The sequence below is a fragment of the Argiope bruennichi genome, chromosome 10 (genome assembly GCF_947563725.1).
Source record: "Argiope bruennichi chromosome 10, qqArgBrue1.1, whole genome shotgun sequence".
Taxonomy (NCBI): domain Eukaryota; kingdom Metazoa; phylum Arthropoda; class Arachnida; order Araneae; family Araneidae; genus Argiope; species Argiope bruennichi.
In genome coordinates, this window is record NC_079160.1 from 75,943,334 (window position 1) to 75,962,406 (window position 19,073).

At 25.0% G+C, this 19,073-nt stretch overlaps 1 long non-coding RNA gene across 1 annotated transcript; it reads left to right on the forward strand.

The window, feature by feature from the left end:
• Positions 1-11,575: 11,575 nt before the first annotated feature.
• On the forward strand, positions 11,576-18,795 carry LOC129987409 (uncharacterized). Its single transcript, XR_008785573.1, has 3 exons — positions 11,576-12,316; positions 14,160-14,402; positions 17,166-18,795. It is a non-coding gene; the product is annotated as an uncharacterized LOC129987409 (long non-coding RNA).
• Positions 18,796-19,073: the final 278 nt, after the last annotated feature.

The window sequence follows — 19,073 nt, forward strand, 5'->3', positions numbered from 1 at the left end:
TTTTTTTTTTTGAGTGGATGTTTTTCAAAATAATGTTTAGTTACCAAAGTTGAATTTGTTTGTTTGAGTTCTTGCCAAATATGATAATAATGACGATTTTATTCCAATCCTAATTTTTTTTTTTTTTTTTTTTTTTTTTGTACTGCATTTTGTATGCACATCCAAAATGACACACTTTTGGAAAGCTTTTGTTTAGTGCAATTTGAATGTTGTTGTTATTGAACTGGATTCACTTATCTTAAGACTTTTCCTGATAAGCTTATTGTTTTTGTTCTATTTTAACCTGAACAAATTTAAAATTCATAATATATTGTATACATGAATTTGATATCCATTTTCACCAAAAATATTCCAGACTGATTTATCTTGAATTGAAATTTCCGATTTCTGGTATGATTTTTTCAAAATTTGAAGAAGGAATCCCACAGTTTAGGAATCAAATTAATTCTATTCAAAAATAGCATTCTTCTAGCTTTAAAAATGAGAGAATTAAATCATAGCCTATTTTTGGTATTTCAAGATCTATTTTAAGGTGCATTTCTTATTACCATATCTCAAATAACAATATCTTGTATAACATTTATAAATATAAAATATTTGTTACTTAAAGAATTTTTTGTAGTCATATAAAGTATAAAATAGAAATTTATTATTTAATGTTATTAACTGCCTTTGGTAATTAGCTTCTTTTACTGGGAATTTTACTTTTGTTTGATTTTAATTACAGTTGTTAATTGTTGTTAGCAATTTTCTCTACAGAATTCTGTTAACGATCAAATCCTTTACTATCCCTTGCCCTTGTGTCATGAAAGTACACATTCATTACAAGTGTCGGATTTTAACCTTCAGTGCAATAGCAGAAGGGATGAAAATTCTATTCATCCAATAAGATAGATCAAAATATATTCATAAAACAATAAAAAAAAATAGCATAATCATCTAAGCTGTGTATTTAACACTGAATATTTTTTATTATTTATATAATATCTTAGAATAATTTGCATTGAAGAAGTTACTTATATATACATAATACCAAGTAATGGAATGATAATATTTATTAAAGAATAAATATTTTAGAAATAAAAGCAATTCTGGTCATATTGACCAGCTTATTCTTTTATTCTCATATTGACTGCTTTTGATTACCAGTTGAATGCTGGTGAGTGGTTGCTAAAAATTCCTTTTTGTTTTCTAAGGAATATATTCTTAAACTTTAAAATATCACCACTTCAAAACCCTTATGTCATTCTGTTCTTTGCATCTCCCTAATGTTCTGTCTGCATCTTTATACGATCTATTATATTGCATGAAAAAGCAATTAAAAATAAGTGTAGGTACTTACAAATTTTTTCATTATTTCTTGTTTTGAACTAAAACCTTAATTTTAAGTGTTATGGAATACCAAAATATTTATAAAAGACATGCTGGATACTGAAACTTACTTTGCATAGAAAAATAAGCTGATTCTTTATATTTTAATCACAGCAATAAATCAGTATATAATATTAATAATAGCAGTGTAAATGATTTGATTTCAACAATAAAATATATTATTGTAAAGTTTGCTTAAAATATTTTTTTTAAAAATAATTAATGATAATAACAGTTGGTATAATTGAAAGCTAATTTTTTGATTTTAAGATACTATGAAAAACCTTTTTTGCTGCAATCTTTTTGGGTGTTATTATGAGAAAATGCTAAAAATTTTTGATTAATTTATAATAAATTAAAATTGCAAAAAAAATCACTCTAAGTGTATATTTTCTTCATTCTTATGTCTAGTAATCTATTTTAACTCTAGATTTATTTGCATCCGTTGAAACAAGAATCAACCAACTATTGACAGTCAAAAGGAATGGCAGTTCTGTTATCTAATATCTGGAAATATTGGGAATTTAAACTTTAAAAATGTGTCATCATTAAATTATACCTTAATTTGTCATTTTTTCCCTTAAAAAATAAAATCTATTCAAACATGATTAAGTTTGGCTGTTTCATTTGTCATATTATATTTATAATGAACGATAATAAAGTGCAAATTTGAATTATTTTGTAAATTGAATTCTCATCTATTTTCTGATTTTACCCAGTTAAATGATTATTATGTAACTTTTGATCAGTTTATATATATATATATTTGTATTTTGTGAGTATTTTAAGCACACAAGTCACTTTATTATTCACTTTTGTGTCTCATGAATGTATTAACTGTGTGTTAATTTATTAATGCATTTATGTGATTTCTACATTAAAAAATTCAACAATCTTGGTTTTATTTTGCATTATTTTTTTGTTGTACCTTTTCTGTCAGAGTTCTTTAAAAAGATTTTATGTGAATAAAATCAGATATAAAAGAATTCATATAGTTTTTATTAATACACATACAGAATTTTGTTGTTGTTGTTCTGAAAGACAAATGAATTAAGGGAGTCTTTTAAGCTCGATGAATATTATAGTGAAATCAAATTATTACATAAATTAAGATCCACTTTGACTTTGTGAAAAATAAATGTACATAATAATTTTTTAATCGTAAAGATCTAATAATTTTTTTTCATTCAGTTTTCTTTTGAGAATGTTACATATAATTAAATTTTATTGAAGATACAAGTTATTGGTTGAGTTGGTTCAAAATTTAAAAATTAATTAATTTTCAAAAATTAATCAGAAATGTATTAAAATCTTTTAAAAATACTCATTTTTTATTTCTAAAAAATTATACATAAAAAGCAAACGTTTGAATTTTGATATGAAAGGGTCATAATATATATTTTTATTATATTATTTTATTATAATTTTTTTGGATGTTGAAAATAGAGGCATAAACTTTTTTAAATACGTATTTATTCAAATTTTATATGACTATTTTGCATTAGTAATAAGACTTATTTCACATGTATTATTCATCTTGAATTCTGTATGTAAGTGTGATTTAGTTTTCATTAAAATTTATTTTTTTTATAATATGTATGAAATTGATAAAATTCATAATCAAAGCTTTTATGTTTTTCAGGAACAATGTGTAGTTTTTCTTCTCACGTACCATTTGACATATCAAATATAAAAACATTTTATTGTTCAACTTGTGGAAAAGAATTTCATCGTAAGGATCATCTGAAAGTCCATGAAAGGATTCACTCTGGACAAAAACGTTTCCGTTGTAATTACTGTGATTACAGTGCTAATCAATTAAGCCATGTCCAACAACATACTGTGCATAAGCACACAAGGAATTTCCCCCATCTTTGTTCTTGTGGTAAAGGTTTTACCACTCAATATAGCTTAAAGCTACATCAAATAAGTGCCCATCCTCGTGAATTGCATGGTCCATCTGAGTGATTTATATCTTGAAAATCATTAATTGGATGCTATTATATGATTGAGGGCGTTTTCTGAAGTATTCATTTTGAGATATGGCTATTATAACAAGACATTACTGGAAAAAAAAAAGTAAAGGAAATTCCTAGTCTAAAACATTGTAGCATGTTAATGGTTTATGCTTGATTAATCAATTTTGTTTTCAGCTGTTTTGATTGCACCAGCCAATGCTTTTTCTTTATAATGTGTTTTATATGACAGAAGATACCATGCTAAAAACATTCAATATTTTAAAATATGTTGAATCATTAATTGACATGTTGATGTTTTAAAATATGACAAAGATTTAGAATTTAAATGCTTGTTTTTTATTCAGTCACCGAAGTCTTATTAATTATTCACATTCATATTATTTTTTAGCATGTGATTATATAAATAAAAAGAATTGTTGTCGATTTATTTTAAAAACTAATTTTGAAGATTTATAAAAATTGAAGAAAAAATTGCATTAAAATAAAATTTACTGTTAAGTTAATTCTTTAAAATTTTAAAGTTGCATAAAAAGGTTTTTGTGAGATAACATTGTTCATAGTTATTGAGGAAGACTATTAAATTTCTTTTAATTTTTAATCAATAAAACATATCAAAATTTTATGAAGCCCTTTTTTACTAAACATTGACTGCCGAAAAAAGTAAATACAGTATATTTTCTCTTTATTTAATATTATCACTAATCAAATGTACTTGTTGACGCTTGTTATTTGGTGATAAGCTATTCTTTCCTGTTGAAACATTTACCTTTTTTTGTACTTAATTTGTCTATTTAATTTGCTCTTACTCAATACTTTAGCATAGTATTTTTTCCCCTAAATATTTGTTTGGTTCATTTCCACACGTAGAAATGTGTGTCATTTAATAATTAAATGTTTTTTGTGTGATTTGCTATTGTCTGGATATTCTGTATAATCTAGTAGGAGTTCTGTCTCGTATATGTCAGTGAGAGTCTATTACATGCCAAATTTAGTAATTCTATGTCAAACGATTTATTCTATAAAGCATCTTGAATAATGTTTGTTTAATACATCATATAATTTACAGGTAATATGGCATCCTATAAATAATATGATGTTAGCTTTCAAATACTGTTTGTTTCCAAAATGAATTCTTCATAAATCAGCTATTCTTTTATAGATTGGAATTAATTTTGTATTGCAAACTGTAGATACTTAAATCAGGGTTGCCATGGAAAATGCAGGGAAATTAAGAATCATCTAAAACATAGGAAAAATTCAAAATTAAAAAAAAAAAACGGGAAAATACAGGGAATTTTGAGTTTCTTAGTTCTTTTTCCACCTCTACTCCCCTCTAAAAATGCTGATCTATTAGCATAGAAAGATCGTAACCTAAGCACTATAAACGAAATAACTATGTAATCGCGGAAACTCCCCCCCCCTTTTTTTTCTGTATACATTAGCCTAATTTCAATTTCAGAGACAGGAGTTTTTCTTTCCTTGAGATTCCTGGATTGCATCTAATGAGGATATGCTAGACTGCTATTACTGAGTGAGAGAATAGTATAAATTTCTCTGCTGGGAATAGTATTATTCAATCTGCGGAAGCATCGTGGAGTTGTTTAGTTACTCAAACGTTGGTTTATTGAATAGTTCCTTTATTATTTGAGAAATTGGGTATTTATTCAGAGTAGATTAAGGATTTTTTTTTTTTTTTAAACTATGAGCTCTCCAAAATCTTTATTTAATACTGATTGGACGGATAAAAATATGAATCCTGACTGTGTTGAATGTGTTTGAAAAGTTCCGCAAAATCCGTTTGCTTTGTAAGAAGTGCTGTATACTGCTTGCTTTGTAAAAAGATAATGTTTAAATAATATAGAGAAACAGGCATGTAGTAGTCATGTTAAATGAAAAAAATCACACAAAATTGCGTGCCACCTCAAAAGAGTCATAATAGATATTGGACTTGGTATCTAGATGATGTGCCAAGTCTGCAAACGCCATATTTGATGTCCAAAAATAAGCCGATATCGAACTTTATAGTTGTATCTAGCAGGAATACAAAAGAAGATGATGTGCCAAGTCCAAAAACGCCAAATTTGATGTCCAAAAATAAGCCGATATCGAACTTTATAGTTCAAGAACAATTATTTAAAGTTGTACTTTTGGGGGCATTGAAACGTGTTGCATCACATTCATCCTTTGATGCATTCAATGATATCTTGGAAATATTTTCACATTTGTTCACTGAGAGTGGAATAACAAAAAAACAAAAAAAATGTACTTTAGGTCTTACAGAAAAGACATACATTGTTTGTTACAGAATAGCACCGTTTTTTTAAGTGTCTCTTAAGAAATCTTAGAGCAATAAAAGAATTTGTAATCTACCTTGATGAAGCTTTGAACAGCATTTCACAAAAATACCGAATAGATCATATTGTGAGATATTCTTTAAGTTATCTATTATATATTAAGTCCGCCTATAAAGTCTCCACAAGATATTGGAATGCAATACATTACTGCAATAAGGCACACCACTGCTCCAAAATTGTTTGAGAATTTTAAAGAAATTATATCAAATTTGAACATACAGTTACTTTTACAAATTAGTATGGATGGACCAAATGTAAATTTTAAAACATGATTTTAAAAAACCATGCAAAAATGATTGTAAAATATTATATCTAGATATTTGTGTACTGTACATAATCCATTGAGCATTTCAGTATGAACATAAATCTACTGAAAGGAAATTAAGTGCTAATCTAAGAGCAATGTATAGAATATTTAAAGATAGTCTAACTAGACGTCATGATTTCTTGGAAGTTTTTTTTCTTTCCACTGGGTAGAAAGCATGATTGCTTGTGAAAGTACCCCAAAACTTTTTGACAACATAAAAAAATAAAAATACATAGATTTCAACTTAAAAAAAAAAAAATTATCCTAAATTTTTAATGAGTAACAGTATTATAAAGGCTTATCAGGATAAATTGCTTCTGACTGAAATTAGCTTCTCTTATATTGCTAATATTCTTCAGCCATTTCTTTAAAAATCTCAAACATCTAAACCATTGGTACCATTCTTATATGAAAATCTTTTCATTTTTGTTAATGAAAAACATAATCAAAGAAGCAAAAACATTATAACACTTATTTTTTATAGAGCTTGATGATCCTCAAAATCTAAGGCTTAGGAAAAAATAATGATCACCGATTTTGAAATAATGATTACAAGTTATTTGATTATAAGTGGAGCTAATGAAACTGAAAAAAAAAGAGGCTTTTTAGGAGAATGTTTTATATTTATGAAAAATACCATAAAAAATATTTGAATGCTGGTCCAAAACTTTTACTGATTAAAAACTGTATTTTGTTTAAATTTACATTTACTGAAGAATCTTGCTTTTTCCACTCATTAAAACTAGGTAATATTGTTATTCCATTATAACTAGCACATGAGTGTTGTTTGCGCATTTCCTCTTATATTGCATATACGTAAAGGGAATTTTTTTTTCTTCCAGCTTTGAGTGGCAATCCTGTTAAATATAGTATAGGCTAACTTGAAATCCATAAAATAGTTACAGGTTTCCGACTCCATTACTATTTCTAATTGTTAATGGAAGATTTCTAAATTAATGATGACTTTTATTATTTTATTACATCAAAACATATTTTAAAACATTTAAAAATTTGATGTATCATTTATTTTCAGTGGATTCTAGAAATCCCTTATTGTTCATTATGCTGAAGCTAAGGTTCAATAAAAGGAATGGTAATCTAAATGAAAGCAAAGTAATATATGATATTTTAACTAAATCATAGCTGTTCTTGAAATTAAGAAATGGATTATTTGCTCTGTTACAAAACTTATATTGTTTATATTTTTTATTTCTTATATTTTAAAACCTCCCTGAAGTTGTGAGAGTTGCATTTTTAATTATTGAAATTGGATAATGTGAATTGCAAACTATCCGATCATGCAATTCCGTGCAGCATCTCTTGAAATTCTGACGTCACCATTTCCAAATAGTGCAATTTAATATTTATTTATTTTTAGTTACTATGAATATGTTACTGTATTTGCCTGAAAATAAAATTTTATTCTTAATTATGTATAATGGCATACTTGTAATCTAATTATTAAAAACATTTATATCTTCTCATTTTTAAATGCAAAATTTACTCTTGTATCCTTTTATGATGCACTTTTTTAATAAATTTGATTAAATCAGTTTCTCTATCTCTCTCTTTCAAATTATTATTCTGTCTCTCCCTTCCCAATTTTGTATCAAAATTTTAATTTTTAAAAAATATTCTCTTGAGTTTTTTTTATGTTTAATTTTAATCAAAAGCTAGCTTCTTCCTCTGATTTTAAAATTTTATTTTGATTTTAGTTATACAAGTATTTTATATAAATTTCAAAACGTTATAATTTGATTATTCAAAATTTATAAAATAGTATATCTTTTGTGTCTGCACTTTGTATTATATTTTGTGTATCTTTTGAATTAATATAATTCTTGGTTTAAGAATGCTGTATAGCAGTTTCTTAAATATCTTAATATTACTCAAAATAAGAATATGAATTCTCATTATTATATGATTATTATTATGAATTTATGAAATTACATAATTGTATTACAATATAAAATTCCTTTCAGAAATAATCATTGTTTTTCATTAAATGAAATCTATTTTATTTACATTTAAATGAACAAATAATGTTCAATTTAAACTTTGATGGAAAGTTATTATTACCTTCTGAAATTTATTTTGAAGTATAAGAATTAAGCATATAATAAAAGTTATTACCAAAATTAATGGTTTTTTTATACCTTTATCTATCTTGATACATAATCTCTTATGTATGTATTAATTGCATGCTAGTTGATCATGCAAAAAAATCTCCAAAAATATCTTGTTTATAATCATTAAGATATCATGTTAATCAGATGACTGTGTTCGCTAGTGACATGCAGTGAATACAGAAGTGTCAGTATTCTTTACTGGAATTTTTATTTTCTGATTTGTTGTCTAGAGGAAGCCAGAAAAGAATTATACAGGACATTTTGAAATTTTGCCAAATCATTCAATTCTCTATTTTTTTAATCTTATATTATTGATTGTTCTATTGACATTGAAACCAACCATTTTTGTTTTAAATTATATATAAATTTTTTTTGATTGCCTTAATTGTAACTATCAGAAGTTTGTAGTATGATGGAGTGCAGAACTTTTATGATATAAATTTTATATCATTTAAAAGAAGCTAATTTTTTTATCATTGGCATAAAAATTGTGGTTCAGAGTTCTACAAATAGCACATTAGCAAGACTACTATTTTTACTAGTAGTCATAACTAGGTACAGTCTTAAAGTTTATATATATATATATATATATATATATATATATATATATATATAATGGAAAATTATTCAGGATTTCAATATCTGTTTTAATATGAGGTATATTATCTAGAAAGTATTTGTAATTTTGAAGTTGCAACAAAATTTATTGACAAAAATAAAATTTGGAGGTTATGCCACTCATCAATCCATATTTCAAAAAGTAGTTATGAGTGGAAGTAGCTGAAAAAATTGTAGCCTGGAACAAGAAAGTTAAAGATAAATATTGTGAAGTAATTATTTTTGACTTCTTATCAGCTTAATTTATTGGTTTGTATGCATATGTTTTTGCTAATTAGCATGTTAATCCTTTATTCAAATAAACTCACAGCATATTGCATTTGAGTAAGCATGTGTTTAGTTTTATGTATTTTGTATCCATGTTTGTGACTGACAATTGTCTTATTAAAATAATTATTAAGCATAAAGCAAAATAATAATTGTAACAACTGCTATTTTTACAAGATTTTATTTTAAGGCTTTATGACTGGCTTTTATTCTGTATATTATTTAGTGTTTTTTTATTATAGAAATGAAACTACGGTTAAAACTATGACTGCAAATGTTAATAACAACAATTTGTTTAAGTATCCAATTCTATTGTCATCTTATTTTAATGTATAAAAATTAATAAATTTATCATTTGTGTGAATTTATAAATTTTTATTATCCTGATTTTCTTTAGATTTTTATTCTTTATATGTTTATTGAATTTTTTTAAAAAAAAAGCTATATTAATGGCTTTTTTTTTTTTTTTTTTTGTAATTATGTTTGTACATTGACAGTGAAAATATTTGGTAGCAAGAAATTTTATTTTGATTTTTTTTTCATATTTTAAAATAAATATCTAAGTGAATGAATAATTATATTTGTATTATATTTACAGATACCTTCTTTTTTTCTTTCTTGTGAAATATGAAATTGAATGGAATATATATATATATTCATCATTTTATTATTTCTTTTTCAGATATATTTGTTGCTACAAATTTATATTCACAAGGACAAACAAACTTCCTTGATGGGTTTAATAAAAATAAAAACCATGCATGTCAAACTTGTGGTAAAGTTTTCAGTCGCTCTGATAATTTGAAGGTTCATGAAAGAATACACAATGCAGAAAAGACCTTCAACTGTGCATATTGTAACTATGGATGTAACCATCTTACCAATTTAAAGTTGCATGTTGTTAGAAAGCATACTAAAAAATTTCCTTTTGTATGTGATCTATGTGGAAAGGGCTACACTATACAAAGTCATCTCCTTTATCACAAAAGAACAGTTCATAAAGATGTTAAGCTATAAAAAAAATTCTGTAATTTCTGTTTGTTCATATTGAAAAATTTTTTAAGTGTTATCACTCATGTAATATATTGTTTTATTAAATGTTATGAATATACAGAATGTACCTTCTAAGATCTAAGCCATTTGAAGATAGGCATATACTTAAATTAGAATTAAATGTTATATTGTTTGAGATAATAAATGCACTACTGAAAAAAATTGCAAATTATAAACTTTTATACATTCTTCCAGTCTTATTTATTAAAATATTCTAGAAACATTAACATTTAAAAAAAAGTTCTGTAAAGCAATCAAGACTGATTGTGTTATGAAATTTTGAATTTCATTATCTTAGGCTGATTAATGTTTGCTATGAGGATGTGTGTAAGTTGACTGCAGTATCTTTTAAAAACAGCCATTGAAATGGTCTAAAATGGTGATATTTAAATCTTTTTAATTCAGTTTATTTCAATCGATACTTTCAATTTTCTAGTTGGCATATGCTTTTAATTTTCCCTCTGGCATATACTTCTAATTTTCCATTTGGAATTAACAGTTTAGAAAGTAGTATTGGGTCACTGCTATGTATGTAACTATCTTACCAATTTAAAGTTGTATGTTTTGAGAAAATATACCAAAAAAATTTCCTTTTGTATGTGATCTATGTGGAAAGGGGCATCCTGTATAAAGTTGTTTGTGCTGATGAAATTTTTGTTAAAATTTTTTGTTTGTTTTGTTGTTTTTTTTTTGTTAAAATTAAAGTTTGTACTAATGTATTCTCTAATGTGTATTTTTAGAAATGAATAAATTCTAAAGATATTGTAAAATTATAAGAAATTTTGCTTGCATTAAATATGTGTGCTTCACATGCGTTCAACTTGTGTTGATCAAACGATTTTTTATACTAAAATGTTTTTAATAATTTTGATTTTTTATATCATCTTTTAAAAAATATTTAGCTTGTAATTTGTTTAAGGTTTTCAGACCTCATAACTGAATGATAGTAGAGGCTTTAATTTCATTATTCATCAAACTTAGCATGGTAATCAAATCCTCTTCATGTCATCAGAATGTGTTGTTGATAATGCTGAAGAAGAATTTAAGCCTTGAAAATAATATATGATTTCAGACTTTTGGCAGAATTTATATCGTAACAGCTTTTCTGGTAACCAAAATTTTTTTAAAATTAAAAATGAGGCTTTTTTTTTTTCTGCAATTTTATTTCTTGATCAAAAGTTATGCTGAAGTTTTATATGTTAATTCTGATTATATTCCTTTAGAATTCATTTTTTATATATAAATATTATGTTGCTTCTTTTTATTTATCTAAGATTTTGCTGCCCTCTGTTTATATCAGTACTATTTTGGAACAAATATGGTTCTTCTTTGTAGTGAGAAAATGATAATTTAGTTAATTGCCAGTCAAAATATAGATAATAATTAAAAACAATTATCTTTCTTTATAATTTTCTTTGCACATATCATAAAACATGTTTTTATATTTTCATTTTGAAAATAAATTCTAAAATTAACTGAATTAAAAAGAAACTATTTATTTTCAGTATTTCAATAATATAATATAATAATAATAATTTTTTTAATTGAACTGGCAAAAACATTTCAGTTGCAGCTTTTGTTGATTCCCTTTTTATATCATTACAGAAAAGTGATAATTATGCATGAAAGTAGTAAAATTCTCTAATCCAAAGCTGCAAATAAAAATATCTTCTCCAAAATTCAATGAAAATGAATCCCAAGTTCCAGTATGCATCTGTTTCTTAATTGCTATTTAACTGTGAATTATTTGCATTTTACAATTGTCAAGTAGGAAAATTTAGTTTTTTAAAAAATTTTAAATATTATTATTGACTATTAAAATTGTATTTCATTTATTTATGTGACAAAAGTATTAAAAGGAACTGAATAAAACTGTTTCTTATTTCAATATAATATTGTTTTTGTTTTGTGTAAGAATTACTAGATAAAAATTTAAAAGAAAAAATTTCTTCTCATTACAAATATATATTACCCAAATTATAAACAATTTATTCTGATTTTATTTATAGTTATTCAAGATCGATCTTGTTCTTTGATGGGATTCTATTCTCTGGGAAACGCCACTACTGGAACTGGATTGAGAAGAAAGATTTACAATTGCAGTTACTGTTCTTATACAGCAAAACAATTAATTCATCTAAAAGAGCACATTATTTACATTCATACTCGAAATTTTCCTTTCATCTGTTCTGTATGTGGAAGAGGGTTTACAGCTATGCATCGTTTAAAAGCTCATCAGTTTAGTAAAAATCATTAATTTAAATTTTGAAAATAGATGGACGTGTTCTTTCTGTTCACTCACAAATAAATAGTTTATATTTATTTATAGAGTTACTTGAGAAAAAAAGGGGGGGACAGAATTCTTTAGGTTTCAGAGATTTAATTAAATGACAAAGTATTTGATTTATCCCCTTTAAAATTGGATTCAGTTATTGGATCAAAAGTATTGTTCATCTACAAACTTAATAGCCCTTGTTGAATTTTATCTAAAAAAGCTTCTGATATTTTAATCATACTGTTTTTGTTTTTTTTATATACCTTTCAAAGCTCTCATTTTTGTTTTAATTTATTACCTTAAGTTTATTTTTATGTATTCCTTTTGTTGCTTAAAGCTTAAAATGATTTTAAAAAACAGTCATATTAAGAGAATTTTTTTCTTCTTCAGCTCTTGATGATATGGTTTTCTGGAAGGAAACATTTGTTTTATTATTTTGATTTAATGACATGAATGTGTACAAATTGCATTTTGATAATTATTAGTCAATATTCATGCACAAAATTTTGTTTTTCACTAAAATTTAAGTTAGTGAAATTAAGTTTTATTAGTTTGAATTCAAAAATTAATTTGAAAAAAAAAAAACTGTATTCTATAAATTCATATATGTAATGAAAAAGTAAAAAATTTTAATGCAAAAAACTGTATTCTATAAATTTATATACGTAATGAAAAAGTAAAAAATTTTAATGCAAAATTAGTATTTAACATGTAAAACAAATTGATAAGAAAATGAAGCTCCCTAAAAAATAAAAATTTATGAACTTAACATAACTGTGGCCTAAAGTAGCATTGTGATGATGTGTGAAAAATTATTGCTTGGCATTTTAATATAGCTGTTATGTTCAAATTGTGATTTAATTTATCTTACTGAAATTCACTTTGCTTCTTTTTCTGTAGAATTTAATGATTTCTTTTCAAATTTATGATGTTTGTTCTACTTTGTCATTCACTTCATGTCTAATATGATTGAAAAATTTTGTCATAACTGTTTTGAACTAGTAACACATTCCTAATGTATGTTATTAATATATTTATATTTATGTTCTAATTTTGTATGACTTATAAATTCTATATAGTTGTAAAACAATTAAATTATATATTAAATATGAAACGATTTCTTTCATCATTCCATTTAGTTTACTTTTTAGAATAAAACTTAGTTATATAATATTGCATAATTATTGCTTATATATTATATATATTCATTATTCTTTATATTATTTATTTCTTAAAATATCAATTTATAGATTATATTATTTATTTTTGAAATTAGATTTTTTGCATTTGGGTCATGAAATTAATGATTTAAAAGTAACTGTATCAAAAAATGCTGTCCAAATATCATACATAATAATTATATATATATATATATACATAATGATTATATATATATATATATCAGTAAAAATTAATTAAAATTGTTTTTGCTTCATCCAGAATATTTAACTTCAGTTTTTATTTAAACTAATTGTTTTTGAAGTAAATCTTAGTCTTTGAGAAATATCTTATCTCAAAGCATTTCGGTGCAAGAAACAATTCTCGTTTATTTTCTGGTGAAATTCGTAATTTTCAGATTTTACAGAAAGTGATAAATAAGATTGATAAAAGATTTTGCATGTCTTTAATTTTAATTTTCTAAAAAATGCTATAGATATTTACATAGGTATTTAGAATTCTTATTTTATTTTATTTTATTTTTTCTGTTTTCAAAATAATTTTTTATACTTAATTTGACTCTTAAATATTTTTATTTAAAAAATTCTTACATGCTTGATTATTAATTATGTTTATATTTTTCAAAAGAATGTAAGGAGTTGGATGGGTGCTCAATAAAATCAGCTTCACTGAGCAATCAGTCGAAGAAGAAGAAAAAGAAGCAAGTTCCACAACCGGACCATCTTCCACAAAGAAGACATAAGAAAGAAAAATGTCTTCATTGTCAGAAACGATTCTCTCGTTGGAGATGTAGAAAATGTTGTGTATTTTTATGCATGAAGAAGAATGGAGTTTCTTGCTACCAGTCTTATCACAAGAAAATTTTGGGAGGTCAGTTTGGATCTTAATTCAATGGCATTTAAAATTAATTATACTAGGGTTGTCTAAAAAGTATCTGAGCTCTGGTCAGAAAATATATATTACTAACTTGACAAAATTGGGATCCTAATATCTTTCAAAGCAGGCCTCTTGCACCTTCACACGCTTAACCTACCGATCCTTCCACTGCCCAAAACACTCCTGGAAGGCTTCTTTTAGAATGGCGTTCTGCATTGTCTCTTCTCTAAATAGGATTCTTGTAACTGCATCTTCAATTTTGAAACAACTAGAAGTCACAAGGAGCCATATCTGGAGAATAAGGTTGTTGGGAGATGACTGGAATTCCATGTGTCGTCAAAAAAGTCTGGATCAATCATCATGAAAAAAATTAAAAATCCTACGAACATTTATAACAGTACCTTATTCAGCAGCCAGTAGGCAGCGATTAATACACTAGAATAAGGAGAAAAAATTTAAGCATGTGTATTAAATTGGCTTCTTCCACTGTATCAGTGGCGTCATTCTAGCATCATTATTGTACACTGGAAAATTCAAGGTTGGATACTTTTTAGACAGTCTTTGTATGTATGAATTTTTATTGATTTTTAATCTAGAATTGGAATATATTGATGTTTTTTGCAGTTCTTCAAATTTTTCTTTCAACAAACTAGAAGGGGTTTTTTTTAAATATAAATTATCTCTAATCTCCCTCTCCCTTACATTGAAAATCTAGTTTTAAGAATCTGCGAAAAATTTGTGTGATATATTCACACAGTGGAAATTTTGTGTTTTAATTCATCGTTTCTTTCCAAGTAGAGAAAAAAATTTATGAGGTTAACAGAATTACATAAAATAAATTTTCCTTTTAATAATTATTCATTAAGTGTCAAGTGAAATTTTTTCACTTATTTGTTTCATAGTTCTTGTTTTCTATATCTCCTTGCAGTATAAATTTGAATTGTTATCTGAAAAGTTTAATTTAAAAAATTTTTCTAATTGAAATGGAATAAAACTGTGTTGCTGTTTTTTTATGATGAAGAATATAACTGTTTCAAATACATTCACTGCTTCATTTAGTGAAGAGTTACTTGCATTAAGCTTTTCCTCATGTTTTACGCCCTTAGTATAGTTCAGATTTTAACATATTGAAAAATTACAGTTGGCATATTCAATACTACTTTTTATAATCAAATATTTATGATGTGATAGCATATTTACTTAATTGAAGATTTAGTAAGCTTTTAATTTTCTCATCAGGTATAGGTTTACTTTTATTGTTTAGACTAGTCTCCTGTGATGACAATTTTTTTTCACCAGGAATATTTATTATATTTCATTTCAGTTAAATCATTTAGATATGGCTTCAAATCCATTATTCTGTCAAATTATCAGACATTAAGGAATACTGTTTATTTGTCTTAATCCTGTTCATTGAGTAATATAGTTTTCTAATGGAGACAAGTCCAATGCTATCATAGCGCTATTTAAAAATGCAAATATATGTTTCTTCTGTTCTCTAATTTTCACAATATTGTAACTTCAGTTTTTTATTTGTCTTATAAATTACCCAGGTATTAAACTGGATCTTTCCTCTTTAGCTGTCAACAATGAATGAAAATCTCATGATTAAATATTTGATGAAGCAATGAAAATTATTTGAATTTATTGCATTGGTGAAATCTATTGTTAAAATTTCGGTAAAAAAAATTTAAATTAGAAACTTGCCAGACCTCAGAAAAAATTTGCATAACAAGTCGTATCATTAAAAAGATTAACATTTTAAATTTAAAAACATTTTAAAATTTATTTTTATCCAATATTTTTCAATTATTTCAGGAAAAATGCTAAAATTCAGCTTAATTTTTAATTAGTTAAATTTCTTAGGAGCATTTTTTTTTTTTTTTTTTGAAATTTTAATAAATGTATATTCTTACCCTTCAAGGTTGTATATGTTCCAAATTTGGTATCGATCTTATTATTAGGTCTGTAGAATCTCAATGCACATGCATATTAATGTTCATCATTAGTAGATATGGTCTAGAACTTTGAGTTTTTATTTCTTCACTGTATATAAAGAAATATTATAGATGTGGTCATAAATCAAAAATGTAACTTAAATATTTATTTGATTCAGAATTTCTTTCTTATGCTCTTTGAAGTTTGAATAAGAGAAGCAACTTGTAAGTGCAATGTAGTTATAAAACATATGTTCATTTAACACCACTATTTTTTTGGTGGGAGGGCTTATTTTTCACAGCCAACAGTTTGAAGAGGGGAACGATTGCCAAAAAACTGAAATGCACATAGCATGTACAGAAGGTGGTCTGTCTTATAGAGCTTCATTGTTAGCTGTAAAAAAGGAATGAAAGTCACTGAATAAACACTGATGTCAGAAATTCATTGAAAAGTTTGGCTAAAAATCAATGAATAAGAAAAATAGGAAATTTTGGTTACTTCTATAAGAAAACAGTTTCACGATTCATTTCCTTCCTTAAACTGCCAATTCAAATATTTTTAATATATGTGTTAGTAAATCTTTTTAGTATAAAATAACTGAAAAAAATGGATCTAACCTTTATTTTCTCTTAATCGTATTTTTTATACTTATTTTAAATTGTATAATATTTAAATTTATAAAATTTTATACCATATTGCAAGATCTTTTTTATGCTCTAAAGCTATTCTTAGTCTTTTTGTTGAAATTATTCTTTTGGATATAAATATTTTATTATATTTTAATTTAATTTCATGTATTAAAGTATTCTCTCCTTACAGAACAATCAATGGAAGCATTCACTATTACTCTGGAACAAAATCATCAAATGAAAGTTTTGAAGAAACTATTTAAAAAAGTTGGAATTTAAACATTCCTAAAAAATATATATATACTGTTTCATAACATTAATGTAGCCAAAACTGTTTATAAATGTTGTTGTTTTTGTATACATTCTTTTTATTTTGTTTGACTTCTTTTTCTTTTAATATTTTTATATTCTATAATGCATTTATACTTGAATTGCAGTTTATTATTTAAATTTGTTATGATATTTTTTGTTATTTTATATTTGTAATTGTTATGAATTTTTCTAGATCCTTTAGTGCAACTCCTCAGAAATCCTAAGAGATATTTTCAGCAAATGCATATTAATGACATTCTTTTAAAAAAAAAAAAGATTTTTTGCACCATTTTAGTGTATTTTGTTCCATTACTATCTACTGGCAACTAATTTCTGTATTTCAAAATTTTTTTGATGTATATTAGTGTGTAATTAATTTTATTTACATTTAATCTACAAGTTTTCTTACGTATGTGCAAGGAGACATTATTAATTTTTTCTATATTTTGACTCAAAAAATATTCTTTTAGCTATTATTATACATAGATAATTTTGTAAAAATTTCACTGTAAGAAAAAGTGGATGTAGTATAAGGCAACTACTTCTTTCTTTGTAAAATGAATGCAGTGATTTTTTATTTGTGGCAAATGAATATTTTATATAAATCCAGATGGTATACATTTCTGTTAAACAATTTAATAAATTTAACAGCATACTTGTTGTGTTATAAAATATTATTATTGATTAGTCTTAATATAAATCCTCTGAATCCTATGATTCAATGAAATATATGATTCATTGTAAACTATCCTTTATCAGAAGTGTAAATATTGATGTGTTTGAAATATGTGCAAGTTAGTAACTTATATTATTTGTACCACCGTTACTTTTTATATGCAATTTATATGGATAATATATTCTCCTTGTAACTACTATTATTTTTATTTACTTTTATTCTGATATTTTATTCGCATTTATTTTATTTACTTTTATTCTAAGGATAGTTAATGGCATTATTTTAAACTAATTATAGAAATATTTATCATAAACGAGCATAAATAACTAAATAATATATACTAAAAGTATCTTATAATTTAAAAATAAATAATATGTACTACACATTTCCAGTAACAGGTTTGATTACTTTTTAAATAAATTATGGGCATTATGAAATGTGAAAAAAATGGCTACATTGCTGGATGGTTTTCACTGTAAATGCAGCAAACACTGCCATGCCACTTACCAACTATGCTTGGCCATCTCTGTAAATGATATGAGAAACATCTTTTGGGGGGAGGGGCTGTAAAATATTTGAAAAATAAAAGAATTTGAATTAAAAATGCTTGGTAAAAAAATTATTTATTTCAATGTGTATTTATCTTTTTTACTAGTACATTTATCATATTTGAAAAATAACAGTTTAGTTATTTCTTTGTCAGTGATCATTATTGTCAGAGCAGATATCGTCAAAATTCATGCTTGTTCTGAGATAAAAATTTCTGTTGTTGACAGAGCATTCTGATCATGCTTTGTTAACTGATAATGTAAAAATAATTTAAACATTGTAAGTCCATTTAGAAAAAGTTCTTAATAAATGTTATTTAATATGTATTGCAAAATGTCTTTGTGTGTTATTTAAATTTGTCTGATCTATTAGACTTATTAATGAGTCTATTTCCTGAATTAGATCTTCATTTACATCTTCATTGAAAAGTTCCATAAAATTCTTTAATTCTATTTCCAGTGCATAATTTTCTATTATTTTTATATTATCAGTTCGAAACTGGAATGAATATTTGTGAAAGACTAAGAAATATTTATGAAAGATTAAAGAAATAGTTTAAGA